Source organism: Stegostoma tigrinum, chromosome 1, assembly GCF_030684315.1.
Source record: "Stegostoma tigrinum isolate sSteTig4 chromosome 1, sSteTig4.hap1, whole genome shotgun sequence".
Classification (NCBI taxonomy): domain Eukaryota; kingdom Metazoa; phylum Chordata; class Chondrichthyes; order Orectolobiformes; family Stegostomatidae; genus Stegostoma; species Stegostoma tigrinum.
The window spans coordinates 16332568-16346338 of record NC_081354.1 but is presented as its reverse complement, the minus strand read 5'-3'; the positions used below and the strand labels follow the sequence as shown (position 1 = coordinate 16346338).

The following is a 13771-nucleotide window of genomic DNA, read 5'->3' as shown; positions in this document are numbered from 1 at the left end:
TCTAGAAAGAAAACATTACATTGTCTAGTTCATTCTGAAATGTGTTCACTGTCCACTGAGATCGTGAACTTTGTACTTCCTGGCTCAGGGAGAAAGTGTCCCAGAAGCTGAGATTTTTGTTGTTGGATGGTAAGGGTTACTGCGAGTCGAACTGGGCATCCCCACAATGATTATGGACGCTTGGAGGTGCAGAGGCGGTGTGGGAGTCAGTAAACTGGCATGGTGTTGAATTTTAAAGAAAACAAAAGCACCGAGAAAAATAAAAGAGCCTTCCAGCCTTTCCTTGCACAACCCTCACCCTTCCCACACACTCCTCATGCCATATTAAATATAATTCTTTTAAATGACAGAGCAGGCTGGATGGGCAAAATGGCCTACTCTTATTGCTATTGAGAACTGTATCCGTTTCCAATACCCCTCATACATTCCATGCCAACCTATGGTCCTGCGCTCAACTTTACAGCTCTTTAGAACTTTTGTATCAACTCGGTGCCAACTTATCTAACCCATGCACACCACGATCAACCATTTGATCTTCGACCTTCTATGCCAACTCATTCAGTAAAACCACAGGCTGATCACAGAACCAGCATTCAGAAGAAATAATTTAAAGTTCTGAGCGTCAACTGCAGAGTTTATTATATTTTCAAGAAAAACAATCTTGTTCATGAAAAAATATATTTAACTTCCTCCAACTCCACAATCCTGTTATAACAACAAATATAAGAATTTACAATCCCACTTCAAAGGGGGCAATAACCATTTGGAGCAGTCGAACAAGGCCTACAAAGGTTCAAGAAGGCACTACGGCCTCAAGAATAACTGGGAATGGGCAATATATGCTGGCTCAACTAGTGAGGTCAATATCCCATGAACAATTTTCATCAACAGACATAACAAAATAACAAGTAAAGCTTTTTAAACACTCTTGGGATGTTTTCCAAAAACTTAAAACATAAACATTTAAAATGCCTTGACACTTTTGACAATTCCTCTTGAAAGGTCTCCTCACAACCTCTGGCAGTTCCCTTCACGACAGTTTCTTTTCATAATTTTAACGGTTAATTTGACAGATCTGTTGACAATTCCAATTAACTTGACAATTAATGAGTATATGCACTTGTTAACCTACATTCAGGTCTATTTTAACAGTTCCATGGGCACCTTACTTCTCCCTGAAGGAACTTGACATCTCCCAAAGGATAACAAGGTGTAGAGCTGGGTGAATGCAGCAGGCCAAGCAGCATCAGAGGAGCAGGAAAGCTGACGTTTTGGGTCCAGACCGTTCTTCAGAAAAAAAAACATTTTTCTGAAGAAGGGTCTAGACTCAAAATGTCAGCCTTCCTGCTCCTCTGATGTTGCTTGGCCTGCTGTAATCATCCAGCTCTACACCTTGTTATCTCAGATTTTCCAGCATCGGCAGTTCCTACTATCTCCCAAAGGATACCTTATCTCACCAATGGGTCTCTCTCAAAAGGTGTCACAGACTATGTTCAAAGGGACACATCATGTTTCTTAAGGGTACCCTGCCTTACCAAACAATTCCATTGAGCACAGAGGCACACCTTCCAAATCAACTCTGTATTGCAGACACCCAGGTCATCATAAGCACACAGGAACAGCAGCAAATTCTATTTTCTATGGTCAGCTGCCACAATATGACTGAATGTCCTAAACACGGCCTGGCCTCATTCCCATCCACATGAAAATGGAGCATGCCATTTTCTTGAGGGCAGAACTTCTGATTTGCCAAATTCGCTATAAATGGAAAGGCTCTCTGTTGTGGTGGAAATCCAGCCGAATGTCTTCAATTTGTTCCTTGTCTGCCTTCTAACGATCATAATTTTCACACCACCTAGATTTAAGTGGAAGCTACAGAGCACACACAAAGGAGTAAGGAATAGAAGGATATATTGTTGGAGTTAGACGAAGAAGACTAGGAGGGACTCATACAGATGAATTGGGCAGAATGACCTGTTTCTATGCTGTGAATACTATGTAACTACCTAACACAAACATACTTGTATTGTTTGCCATATTGTAGACGAGTTGTAGCCACAACTCCCTGTTCGCTGCACAACATAGTTAGGACTTTGGAACCTCTCACAAAAGATATGAGAATTGATCCAAGTGTTTGAGCAGTACCTACCAAGAGGTTAGATTGGATCTTATATCAACTTTATTTGCCTGCTGCTTTTATTAAAAAACTGTGTAAACTGTTCATCTTTATAATAATAACTCCTAGAAAAATCACTGAAAAGTTGTTTAGATACTGATTTTTTCGGTCAATGAAATAACGTTCATCAGGAAATAAAGGATTGCATTAATATTTCAACACGCACTCTCTTACACAAACAAAATTCTGAATGAAACTGGAGGTATTTTCATTCATGGAGTGAAAACTAAATTTAAGAAGAGAACAGAATAAACTGTACTAGATAATCAGGAAGTACAATTCATTGGAATTTTATATAACACATACCATAACCTCCCCCTTTTATGAATACACAAAAATGCTTTTTGGTCAGTTAAAATAGTGCTTTTTTCCCTGCTGAAACAAGTACGCTTTACATCTACATTTACCTAAAACTAAATCAGACTGAATCCAGTCTATCAAGGGATGACCTAAACTTTCTCAATCCCCTACTTTTCTCCCCTGAAGCTTTTAAATATTGGAATCACTAACTGGTTGAATTCTTTGTCACAAACATAGTGGGCCAGAAATTTCTGCCAAAGAAATGGTACATTGAATGGTAGTCACCATAATTACTGCAGAAATAGACTGTCACCACTTGGATGGTGAAGAGACACTGGGCGGATGGAAGACTGTCAGTGTGTGGAAGATAGAATGTAATTGTATGAGCTTTAAGTGACTGATGGTATCAACAGGGATACATTCTCACTCCTGCTCTTGTTCAACACTAATGAGTTAAGTGGAACATATCTCCTGAGATTGGGTGCCGTTTCCTTGACAACATTGTTATGCACTGTTGCTCATGAGCCTCTGGGTCGAAGTAGCAGTTTCTGGTTTCTTGTGTCCAGTGTGGTGATAATGCTTGGGAATAAAGTATCATTGTCCTAATCTTGTTTGATGATTTTGAGGCTGGAATGTGAAACTTTGTATCCTGAATACATTAACATTCAAGATTGTGATTAATTTGACATTATATAAACTACTAACTGGTAGACTTCTTAAAATCTTTGCACGGTATTCTGGTCAAGAACTCTCGACGTCATGTTATTCTGTAGTATTCTTGTTAATGAATATTTCTGACAATTTAATCCTTTTCTTCCCTCTTCATTGACACACAGAACTCAAAGGGAAACAAAGCATAAAGAAATGTTCAATGCAAAGACATCCTGAAATTTTCTACCTAAAGTATCACTGTGCGAATGTAACTTACATTCATGAGTTAAGTTAGAATTCTTTTTGAGATGCAAACATAGAAACTAAGAACAGGAGTAGGCCATTCAGCCCTTCGAACCTGCTACACTATTTAATTATGTTCATGACTGTACTCTATTATAATGCCATATTTCTGCTTTCTTTCCATACTCCTCGATGCCTTTAATACTTTAATGTTTTCTTGAATATACTCAGTGACCTGGCTTCCACAGTTTTCTGTGTGGTGAATTCCACAGGCTGACCACCTTCTGAATGAAGAAATGTTTCCACATCTCAATCAAGGCCCACCTTGGATCCTGAAACTGTGATCCCTGGTGGCTCACTCAGGGGAAACATCTTCCTTACATCGAGCCTGTCCAGCCCTTTTAGAATTTTATGCGTTTCAACCAGATTCCCTCGTATTTTTCTAAATTCCAGTGGATACAGACTCAATCGAACAAATCTCTCCTTGTAGGACAGTCCTGCCATTCCCATACCCTCTGTAGTAAACATATCACCTGTTAGGTAGGGAGACCAAAGCTGCACACAATACTCCAGAACAAAAAAAAAGCTCCTGGAAAAGCCCAGCAGGTCTGGCAGCATCTATGAAGGAAAAAACAGAGTTAACGTTTCGGGTCCAGGGGCCCTTCCTCAGAATGCTCCAGAAGCTGTCTCAGTGTGTGTAACTCTAGTGTGATGTCCTTACTTCTGAACTCAAATCCTCTTGTGATGAAGGCTAGCATTTCAGTCGCCTTCCAATTTACTTGCTGCACCTGAATAAAAACCAAAAGAACCACGGATGCTGTAAATGTTCCTGGTTCTACTCGCAAAGAAGACCCTGAACTATCTGTTGCCTGCCACTTCAATGCAACACCTTGCTCCCTGGCCAACACCTCTGTCTCTGGCTTGCTACAGTGTTCCAGTGAAGCCCAACGCAAGCTGGAGGAACAACACCTCATTTTCAGCTTGAGGACCCTACAGCCCTCTGGGCTCAATATTGAGTTCAATCATTTTAGGGCCTAAACTCTCCCATGTCCCAGCCCCCCCACCCCACACACCATCTTTGTTACCACATAGCCTGCCATTGCACACCCCCTGTTGTTAGTCACTAACAGTCCCCATTAACAGCTACTCACCCTCCCAGCCTGATCGTTAGCAACTCCTTTGTCTGTCCAACTGTCTTTCTCTCTCTTTGGGCTCTCTCTTATCGTTTACTCCCTACCCCACCCCACTCCCTACTTTCTGTGTATAAACTGACGTTTCCCAGCCACCATCAGTTCTGGGGAAGGGTCATCGAATCTGAAATGCTAACTTTGTTTTCTCCTTCACAGATGGTGCCAGACCTGCTCAGCTTTTCCAGCAGCTTTGTTTCTGTACTTGCTGCACCTGCCTGACTACTTCCATGTAGCACTAACTAGGCCAATTCCATTTCCCCAGACTGGTTTCTCAAATGGTCTTCCACACCCCTATCTATTGCTTTCATAGACCAACAAGCTGCTGGATTGAGACACTTCTTGGCTGGATGTCATCACCTTGGCAGGAACCTTGCTATTTGATCCGCAAGTCATTGCTGTCAGACCAATCTGAATGGCTGTGTGTTATAGCTGTGTCTCCTGAAGTGACTCCTTTAAAAGTACTGATTAAAACCTGGCTTTGGATTTACTGTTGTACTGATGCAAAGGTATAAATATTGATGCAGCAGTAGGATTACTAACACTTATTCTGATGAAAGATCATAGACATGAATTATTGACTGTTTTTTTGAGCAAATGCTGCCTGGCATTCTGAGTATGTGCAGCATATTCTGTTTTTTAATCCTAACTTGGTCAGTCAACAAGCTTGCTTGTATTAAAGATTAGACAAATTCAGCCTTCCTCAAAAAAGTAAAACAAGCATACCTGACTGTGGAAAACACAATAAGAGTGACGCTTCGGGAAATGCAAGTGAGAATTATAATTTCAAAGTCAACATTAGCTTTTTCTGAAAACATCAAACCCGTGTCGAATCGCACAGAAAACAAATTAAGAAATATGGCATTCATCATTAGTCTCCTGGAGATCTTTTACAGAGTTCACAGAATCATGGGCCAAATGGCCTTTGCTGTGCGTCAAAATTCCATGATTTGTTATTAAAATTCCCAGGTATTTTACAAGAATGTTTTGCAATAGAATTGTGCAGACATCTAAACAGCGTAAACACCAATTGATTTCTAGTTAATTTAGTATTATCTTTGTCTCAGAAAATAGGACAACTTTTCTAAACATGATAGTTCTCAGATTAATCCTAGCCAAAGTCAATATTTTCAGGCTATTGCACTGAGAATGTTTATGTAGGATTTAAATACTGCTGTTTTGAGATTTACAACCCACGTGAAACTTATATGCAATGCATGTGTCATATTAAAAAGAGACGCTGGGAATTAACCAAGTTGTTGTAGGTAGAAGTAACTAATTAAAGTTGGGTGTTCCCATTATTGCTAACAGGATGATCTCTGACATTAACCAATAAAATCTGTTTTGAATTTACTTCATTCTGGATTGGAAAACATTAATTGCAGATCAGTCCTTTTAACACGAGTTCTGAATTTTGTTTCGCTGTTTGAAACAAAACACTTTGTGTAAAATAAAAAGAGAATCAAGTGGAGTATTTAAGAGTTGGTGATTTCTTTTTAAAAATATTTTCTCTCTCAAATACTACCCAGACTTAAGTTTTCCTAAAAATAAGAAATCTAGTTGCATTTTCTGGCTGTTTCTGGGACTTGAGTGGGAATGGAATATCAGAAATTTGCCTATGATCTACTCCCAGGTTTCCACACACCACTGAGGTCATTTCTGGAATGTAACTGTCACGTCGTCACTGGTCTCATTTACCTATGGCACCTGTTAGTCAGTGGCAGAGGTCCTTTATGTACTTGCACTAACACAGGCAGTCTTCATTCAGTTCAATGAGATCCACCAACTCACAGTTGGTTAAAGTGAGAGTTTTGAGTTCCTGACAGAGGAATTTCCAACTTTCGCAGATGGGAAATACATTGGTAAAGTAATTTTCATTGCATTCTGCATGCAGACAGTGGTGCTCACTTCTGACTGCTCAGTTGAAATACCAAAGCATTTTTGAAATCCCAACATCTCACCACCCAACTTGACAGTGGTACGCAGGACCAGTTATGGTATTCCTAATGGGTACTTTACTCCCATGTTGCTGGAAACAGTTGGCTCCACAGCCTGAAGTGAAGGTGGCTTGGGGCTGAAATGATCCTCATCCCCACAGTGGTTAGTCCTTGGAATAGAGCGGTAGACAGCTAGTAAAATTGCTCCTGGTCTTGCCGCTCAGTGGCATTGTGTGCCCTGAGGGTTGGAGACCTGGGAGATGCTGGCTCCCTGAACTAGGGACATGTCATTGTAGTTGGGACCCATCTTCACCTCCAACATCTTTCTCCTCCTGTGTTATCACATGCTGTGGTTCTACAGAAGGAAGGAGGGAATGGATGAGGTCCATCCTGTCCAGGTCAAAGATACAGAGAACAGTGGAGATTTAATCGTGTGGTATCAGCACAAGTGCTCAGTCAAAAATACCCCTAGGAAGATGGTGACATTTCATAAAACAATTATTCTTGGAATATCTGCAACACTGGCAAGACTGGCATTTACTGCATCCTTAAATGCCCTTGAGGAGGCGCTGGTGAACTACCTTCTTGAACTGCTGCACGCCATGTGGTTTAGGGGCACCCAAGTGCTGTTACACTTGGAGTTCCAGGGTTTTGAACCAGCGACAGTGAAGAAATGACAACACAATTCCAAGTCAAGATGGTGTACATTTTGGAAATTAACTTTTAGGTGGTGGCGTTTCTGTGCGTCAATTGCCCCTGTCCTGCGAGATGTTGGAAGTCCTGGGTTTGGTGGGTGCTGTTGAAGGAAACCAGCAAGTTGCTGCAGTGCACCTTGTCACGCTGCAGTTAGGGCTGCCTCAGTGATGAGGAGAATAAATGTGCATGGCGTGCTGATAAAGCTTTGACATGCACGGTGTCGAGCTTCATGTGTCTTGTTGGAGCGGCACCTATGAAGACATATGAGGAATTTAACAAAAAAAGGGCTGGGAGTGTGACTCTCCTCCAGTAGCCACCTTGTCAGGCATTATGTTCCAATTTCTCTTCCAAGAGATAAGTGAATGAGGGTCAGGGGGACATAGCGAGTGGCATGCAAGAGGTGAAAAAGAATGAGGGTAGCTAGCGAGGGTGTCGAAGTGGAGAAAATGCTTTTGTGGCTGTGGCTAGGCAGTTGTGTGGTATGGGAGTTGTACTGCCTCAGTGTAAGGTTGGTAATGGGGGTTCCCTTAACCATAGAGGTTTGCAAAGGATTGGTTGTGGATGTACTTCCTTAAGATGGTGAAACTAGTGCATTATTGGATTGGGGAAATGAACACAAGGTGCAGTCAGCGACTTTGTCTGGCTGGTTGAGGCAGTAGAATTCTTGGCAGTTTTATGATTGTAGGAGTTGATAGTTGATTCCTCGGCTATTGCTTTCCAGGTTGTTTTACGTGATCACTTTGCATGGCCACCAATACCCAGTAACTTGACTTATTCTTGCTTCAACCACTGAAATGTCCTGCAGGTTTGAATGAATGAAGTTTGGGATTGGGGTTATCTCCTGCTACTATCTGGGCAGAACAAGTACCTAAATATTCACAATCCTACTAACATTATTTGTAGGATATGCGGTGAAGTCATTTAGGAGAAAGATAAAATAGCTAAGCAGTGTTCCAGTCTTATATTCTTGATCCCCTGTATGACCATGTTAAAGGCATGACTGAAATCCAAGTTGATGTTGAAGGAGCTCTGTGGAATAGTGTAGATGAGTGGTGCAGTGACGAATATGATTTGGGATGAGGAATAGGCCATTCGGCTCTTTGAGGCTGCATTGCAATTTAGTAAGATCATGGCTGAACTATTTATGGTCTTGTCTGTACTGTCTGGTCCCTATGTCCTTTGACTCACTTCTCCATTAAGAATCTAACTCAGCCTTAAAACTGTTCAATTACCATGCCTTGGGGAAAGAGAATTCTACAGACTACTGACCCTCTGAGGAGAGAGAAATGTTCATCTCGTTCTTAAATGGGAGATCCCCTACTCTATGTCATTTGTTCTGGTTTGTCTCACAAGGGGAAACATCCTTTTAACACCCACACTATCAATTGCCATCAATATCTTCTGTTTTAATAGGATAAAGTATAATTTTCCTAAACATCAACAGACACAGGCCCAATCTGCTGATCTTTGCGTCAAACAATAACATCTAATCTCTGGAATCTATCTAGTGATATGAAGTTAAAAAGGCTGTACAGAGGCCGTAGTTAACTGTGGAAATCAGGAAGCAGCCGTTCAAGGGGTGCCCTGCTTCTCCAACACCTCTGCTACATCAGTACCTCACCAAGGTGTTTGGCATTCAAAGGTATGCAAAAACTTGAAGTAGTTTTTAATGATAATCAACCTTGAAAGATATACAAAGCATTATCCATTCATCTGTTAGTCACTCTTTTCACAATGTATTGACAAAAATGAACTCTCACAAATGTGGAATCTCATCCATTCTAATGTTAATTTTGTTGAAGATTTTTCAGAAGTTTTTTTTGTAAAAGACAGTTTCTTTTACCATTCACCTCCACAATAACATTTTTCAATTCCTCCCTTTGTAGTACAATCAGGATATAATTTGGTATTGAATTAACAATTCTAATTTATACCTCTTGACTTAGAGTCTGCACGTCTTTCTGAGGATTCTTTAGCAAATCTTACAGTCAGTGGCATTGAGACATCACAATTATAATGTGAAATTTTCAGACCTGGAGAGGTTATCTGAAAGAAATCAAAACCTATCACGCTGCTGACAAAAATGTATTTACTCCTGAATACATTTGTTTGGTGATTTTAGTCTGCCTGCTGGCTTGTCATAGTCATGCAACCTTTCCTCTGCTTTCAGTGTCTTTGTGTGCAGTCTATGGAAGCTATTAAACCCCTCCTCACTTGAAGATTTTTTCTAAAATCTTTAGTGAGGAATAAATGAGAAGTACCCCAGCTTTACACTACTGAGTTGATTTCAGTGTCAGATCTACTGTTTGCATGTTGTGAATGAGCAGAGTAACTGACAGCAACTTCATATTCTACCATAAACCATCCTGGTCAGTTGCTCTCTGATTTGTTCATTTATAATAGCCAGTGCTCACAGGCTCACCAAAATACAAAATGAGAGCTCCTATTTGCTTGTGTTGTTCACACAGGTTCCATAATTCGCTGAATCAGGCACTACACTGTGGTTGTTGGCTAATAATGACAACTTCCAGTGTAAATTATCATAAACGTCATCGGCAAAGTGGAAGCATAATAAATGGCTGGTGTTGGATTTTTTTTAATACAACTAATCATGAAACCTAGGCCATTATTATTAATCTAAGTAACATTTAAAATTGGGTTCTGTGGTTATAGAGCAGAGGAGGGCTTTATAATTACCAGAAAGTGTGAATTATAAACATATGAAACTTGATCACACGTCCCATAATGAGGGTTTCACGTTTTAAAACGTGGGATTCAGAAACAGAGGAAACAAGTTTCTCAGACTACATTGTGGTTTCCTGGATTGGACTCCACCTTCATAGCCCAGCAGAGAGGCACCCCATTTGGATTAGAATAGAAACCTGATATTTTTTACTTAAAAAAACAAAAACATTCACTCAAGTTAATACTTTCTTCAATGAATTGGGAGTACTTCTAAACAGAAGTACTTACACACGTTTCCTCTCTTGGTTAACATTATACCACAGTGGGAAAGGGCTTCTCTTTATACATTGGCTTAATGCTATAAATATTACATTTTGAGCATAAGTCTGAGCAGAGCTTTGAGCTTCTTCCATAAAAGTTCAAGCGGATAAGAACATACAGTACATATACAGATATCCGGTAATGTTCAAGGGGAAGTTGAAAAATAATTTATAGATTTCTGGAAACGTCTTCACCGTGTCCACGCTATCCAGGCCTCTCAGTATTCTGTAAGTTTCAATCAGATTCCCCTTCATCCTTCTAATATAGGTGCAGGGTTGGAGGCTCCACTGGTGAGGTAAAATAATGCATGAGCATTTCAATTGATTCATAGAATGTAACAGACAGAAACAGGCCATTCAAGTGCCAACAAGGAAACTTCTTCTGTAATGTTATGTCAGTAATGTAACCTTATACTAGAGTCAATGATGTAATCACTTGTCAGTGATGTAACTAACACTACAGCAATAATGTACTGAAAGCTTTCAACAATGCAATAAATCCATGCAACTGTAAATAATGCAACTATCAATCAATAATGTAACAATGTTAATATTGCAACCCACACTAACAACAATAATGTAGACCAAACTATTGCCAATATTGTCAAATGGTCTACAATACAGTCAATATGCAAACTACAGTACCGCCAATCATATAGCCCACACTAATGTCAATAATTTAACCAACATTAATAGCAAGCATGCAACTGCTCACTGTCAAACACAAATACTGCCAATATGTTATCCATACCACAAACGTAAATCACACCACTGCCTTCATGAAAAATCACAGCACAATCCTCAATGTAACTCAAACTGTCATTACAAACACATCACAATATTGTCAGCAAAGAAACAGTTGTCAGAAGTATAACACATAACACTGCCAATAATGTTGCTCTCTTTACATCTTTCCATTTCAGATCTGTCTCCAAACTGTTTCTTGTATTCACTCTGATTCTTTTCCTGTCAATTTACTCTGTTGATACAGGGGATAAGTCAACTGGTATGATGTTCACAAATATTGACTTTTCTGCGCTGTTACCAGCATTTTGCAAGGCAAATGCATTGAGATGGCAACACTGAGTTGTAAAAATTACTACTTTCACTTGCCAAGAAACCTACTACTGCAGTAATATCTGGCTCACTGTAGGCTTAGATTTACTTATTCTTAAATCACATGCAGTTGCTTTATCTAAGTGGACTGTTCATTATTTTAATCATTCGGAAGGACTGCACAGGGAGCCTAACTTTGCTCATAACTGCGAACATGATAAACTGCAGATAAAGTCACAAAATCATAGAGATATGTGAGGAATAACTGGTGGCTCTATAAGAAGCCATAAGACCATTAAATAGAGGCAGAATTAGGTCATTCAGCCCATTGAATCTACTCCACCATTCAATCATCACTGCTATGTTTCTCAAACCCATTCGCCTGCTTTCTCCCCATAACCCTTGATCACCTTACCAACCAAGAACCCATCTATCTATCTCTGTCTTAAATGTATTGAACGGTTTGTCCTCCACAGCCTTCTGAGGCAATGGATTCCAGAGAATCATCATCTCTGACTGAAGAAATTCCTCCTCATCTCAGTTCTGAAGGAACATTCCTTCACTCAGACGCTATACCCCCAGGTCCAGGTCCCTTCTAATGGAAACATCTTCTCTGTGTCAACTCTATTCAAGCCTCTCAGTATTCCAAGTTTCAAACAGATTCTTCCTCATCTTTCTAAATTCCATCTAGTGCAGACCCAGAGTCCTCAACTGCTCCTCATATACAAGCCCTTCACCCCAGGATCATTCTCGTAAACCTCCTCTGGACCCCCTCCAATGCTAGCACATCCCACTTTAGATATGGAGCCCAAAACTGCCCACTATATTCCAAATGAGGTCTGGCCAGAGCCTTATACAGTCTCAGCAGCACACTTCTGCTTTTATATTCTGTTGAAAGGAATGTCAACATTTCATTTGGCTTCTCTAATTGCTAAGTGAACCTACAATTAACCTTATAGAATCCTGAACTAGCACTAACAAGTCCCTTTGTGCTTCAGATTCTGAAGCCTTTGTCCATTTAGAAAATAATTTGCACCTCTCTCTTCCTACCAAAGTACATAACCTCACACTTTCCCACATTGTATTCCATATGCTACTTCTTTGCCCACACACCTAACCTGCCCAATCTTTATACGGCATCTCCGCTTCCTCAACACCACCTGCACCTCGAGCTATCTCTGACATCTGTAAACTTGGCAACAATGCTTTCAGTTCCGTCATCAGATTGTGAATGTATAACATGTGGTCTCAGTGTGGATCCCTGTGGAACTCCACTAGTCACTGACTGCCATCCTGAAAAAGACCCCTTAATCCCTTTGTATTCTGCCAGTCAGCCAAAGCTCTAGCTATGCCAGTACTTTGCCCCTAACACCATGGGCTCTTGTCTTATTCATCAGCCTCCTGTTCAGCATCTTGATTATTTGGATCTCCAGAAGGCCTTTGACATGTCCATTGGGTCTCCTTTGTCTAACTTGATGGTTAACTCCTCAAAGAATTCTCACTGAGGCATGACTTCTCCTTGACGAAGCTGTGCTGACTCAGCCTTATTTTACTATCTACTTCCACATTCTCCGAATCTCATCCTTCATAACAGACTCTTCAATCTTACCAAATGACCAAGGCCAGGCTAACCGGCCTACAGGTTCCCAACTTCGGCCTCCCTCCCTTCTTAAACAGGGGCGTAACATTAGACATTTTTCAGACCTCAGACACTCTCCCTGACTCCAGTGGTTCCTGAAAAATCACTACCAATGTCTCCACTATTTTCTCAGCTATCTCCCTCAGAACTCTGGGGTGTAGTCTATCTGGCCTGGGTGATTTATCCACCTTCAGACCTTTCAGCTTCCACAGTACCTTCCTCTTAAATGATGGACACTGCACTCACCTCTGCACCCTGACTCTCTTGAAGTTCTGGTATGCTACTGGTGTTTCACACTATGAAGACTAATGTAAGGTACATATCTTGCTCCTTTGTCATTTCTTTATTCCCCGTTATTACATCTCCAGGTTCATTTTGCAGTTGTCTGTGCCCATTCTTGCCTCCCTCTCATCTTTTATCTGATAAAAACTCTTGCAATCTTCTTTTATATTACTAGCCAGCTCATTCTCATCTTTTATTCACCCACCTTATTAGTTTTTTAGTTGTCGTCTACTGGTTAATGCCAGTAACTTTAATATATCCACATATTGCTAAAGAAAATTTTCTTGAACACATGTAACAAATTCCTCCCCATCCAAGCCCTTAATAATATGGTATTCCCAGATGTTTGGAAAGTTAAAATTCCCTTCTATTACAATCCTATAATTCTCACACAGATCTGAGATCTCCCTGCATATTTGCTCCTCAGTTTCCCATTGACTGTTGGGGGATCTATAGTATAATCTCATCAAGGTAATCAACCCCTTCTTATTTCTGAGTTCCTCCTATACAGTTTCACTGGACAATCCTTAGCAATATCCTAAGTATAGCAGCAATGTTTTTCCTAATTAAAAACATCAATTCCTCTCCTCTCTTACCTC

At 40.4% G+C, this 13771-nt stretch overlaps 1 protein-coding gene and 1 long non-coding RNA gene across 5 annotated transcripts in view; one reads left to right on the top strand and one right to left on the bottom strand.

Annotated features, from left to right (window-relative positions):
* The window catches only part of LOC125458084 (uncharacterized), a 57701-nt gene extending 52670 nt beyond the window's left edge, over nt 1-5031 (top strand). The window contains exon 4 of the long non-coding RNA XR_009447212.1: nt 4717-5031. This is a non-coding gene — a long non-coding RNA (uncharacterized LOC125458084). The remainder of the gene's footprint in view (nt 1-4716) is intronic.
* adamtsl7 (ADAMTS-like 7) overlaps nt 1-13771 on the bottom strand; it is a 409793-nt gene that overhangs the window by 88215 nt on the left and 307807 nt on the right. The gene's annotated exons all lie outside the window — the stretch shown is intronic.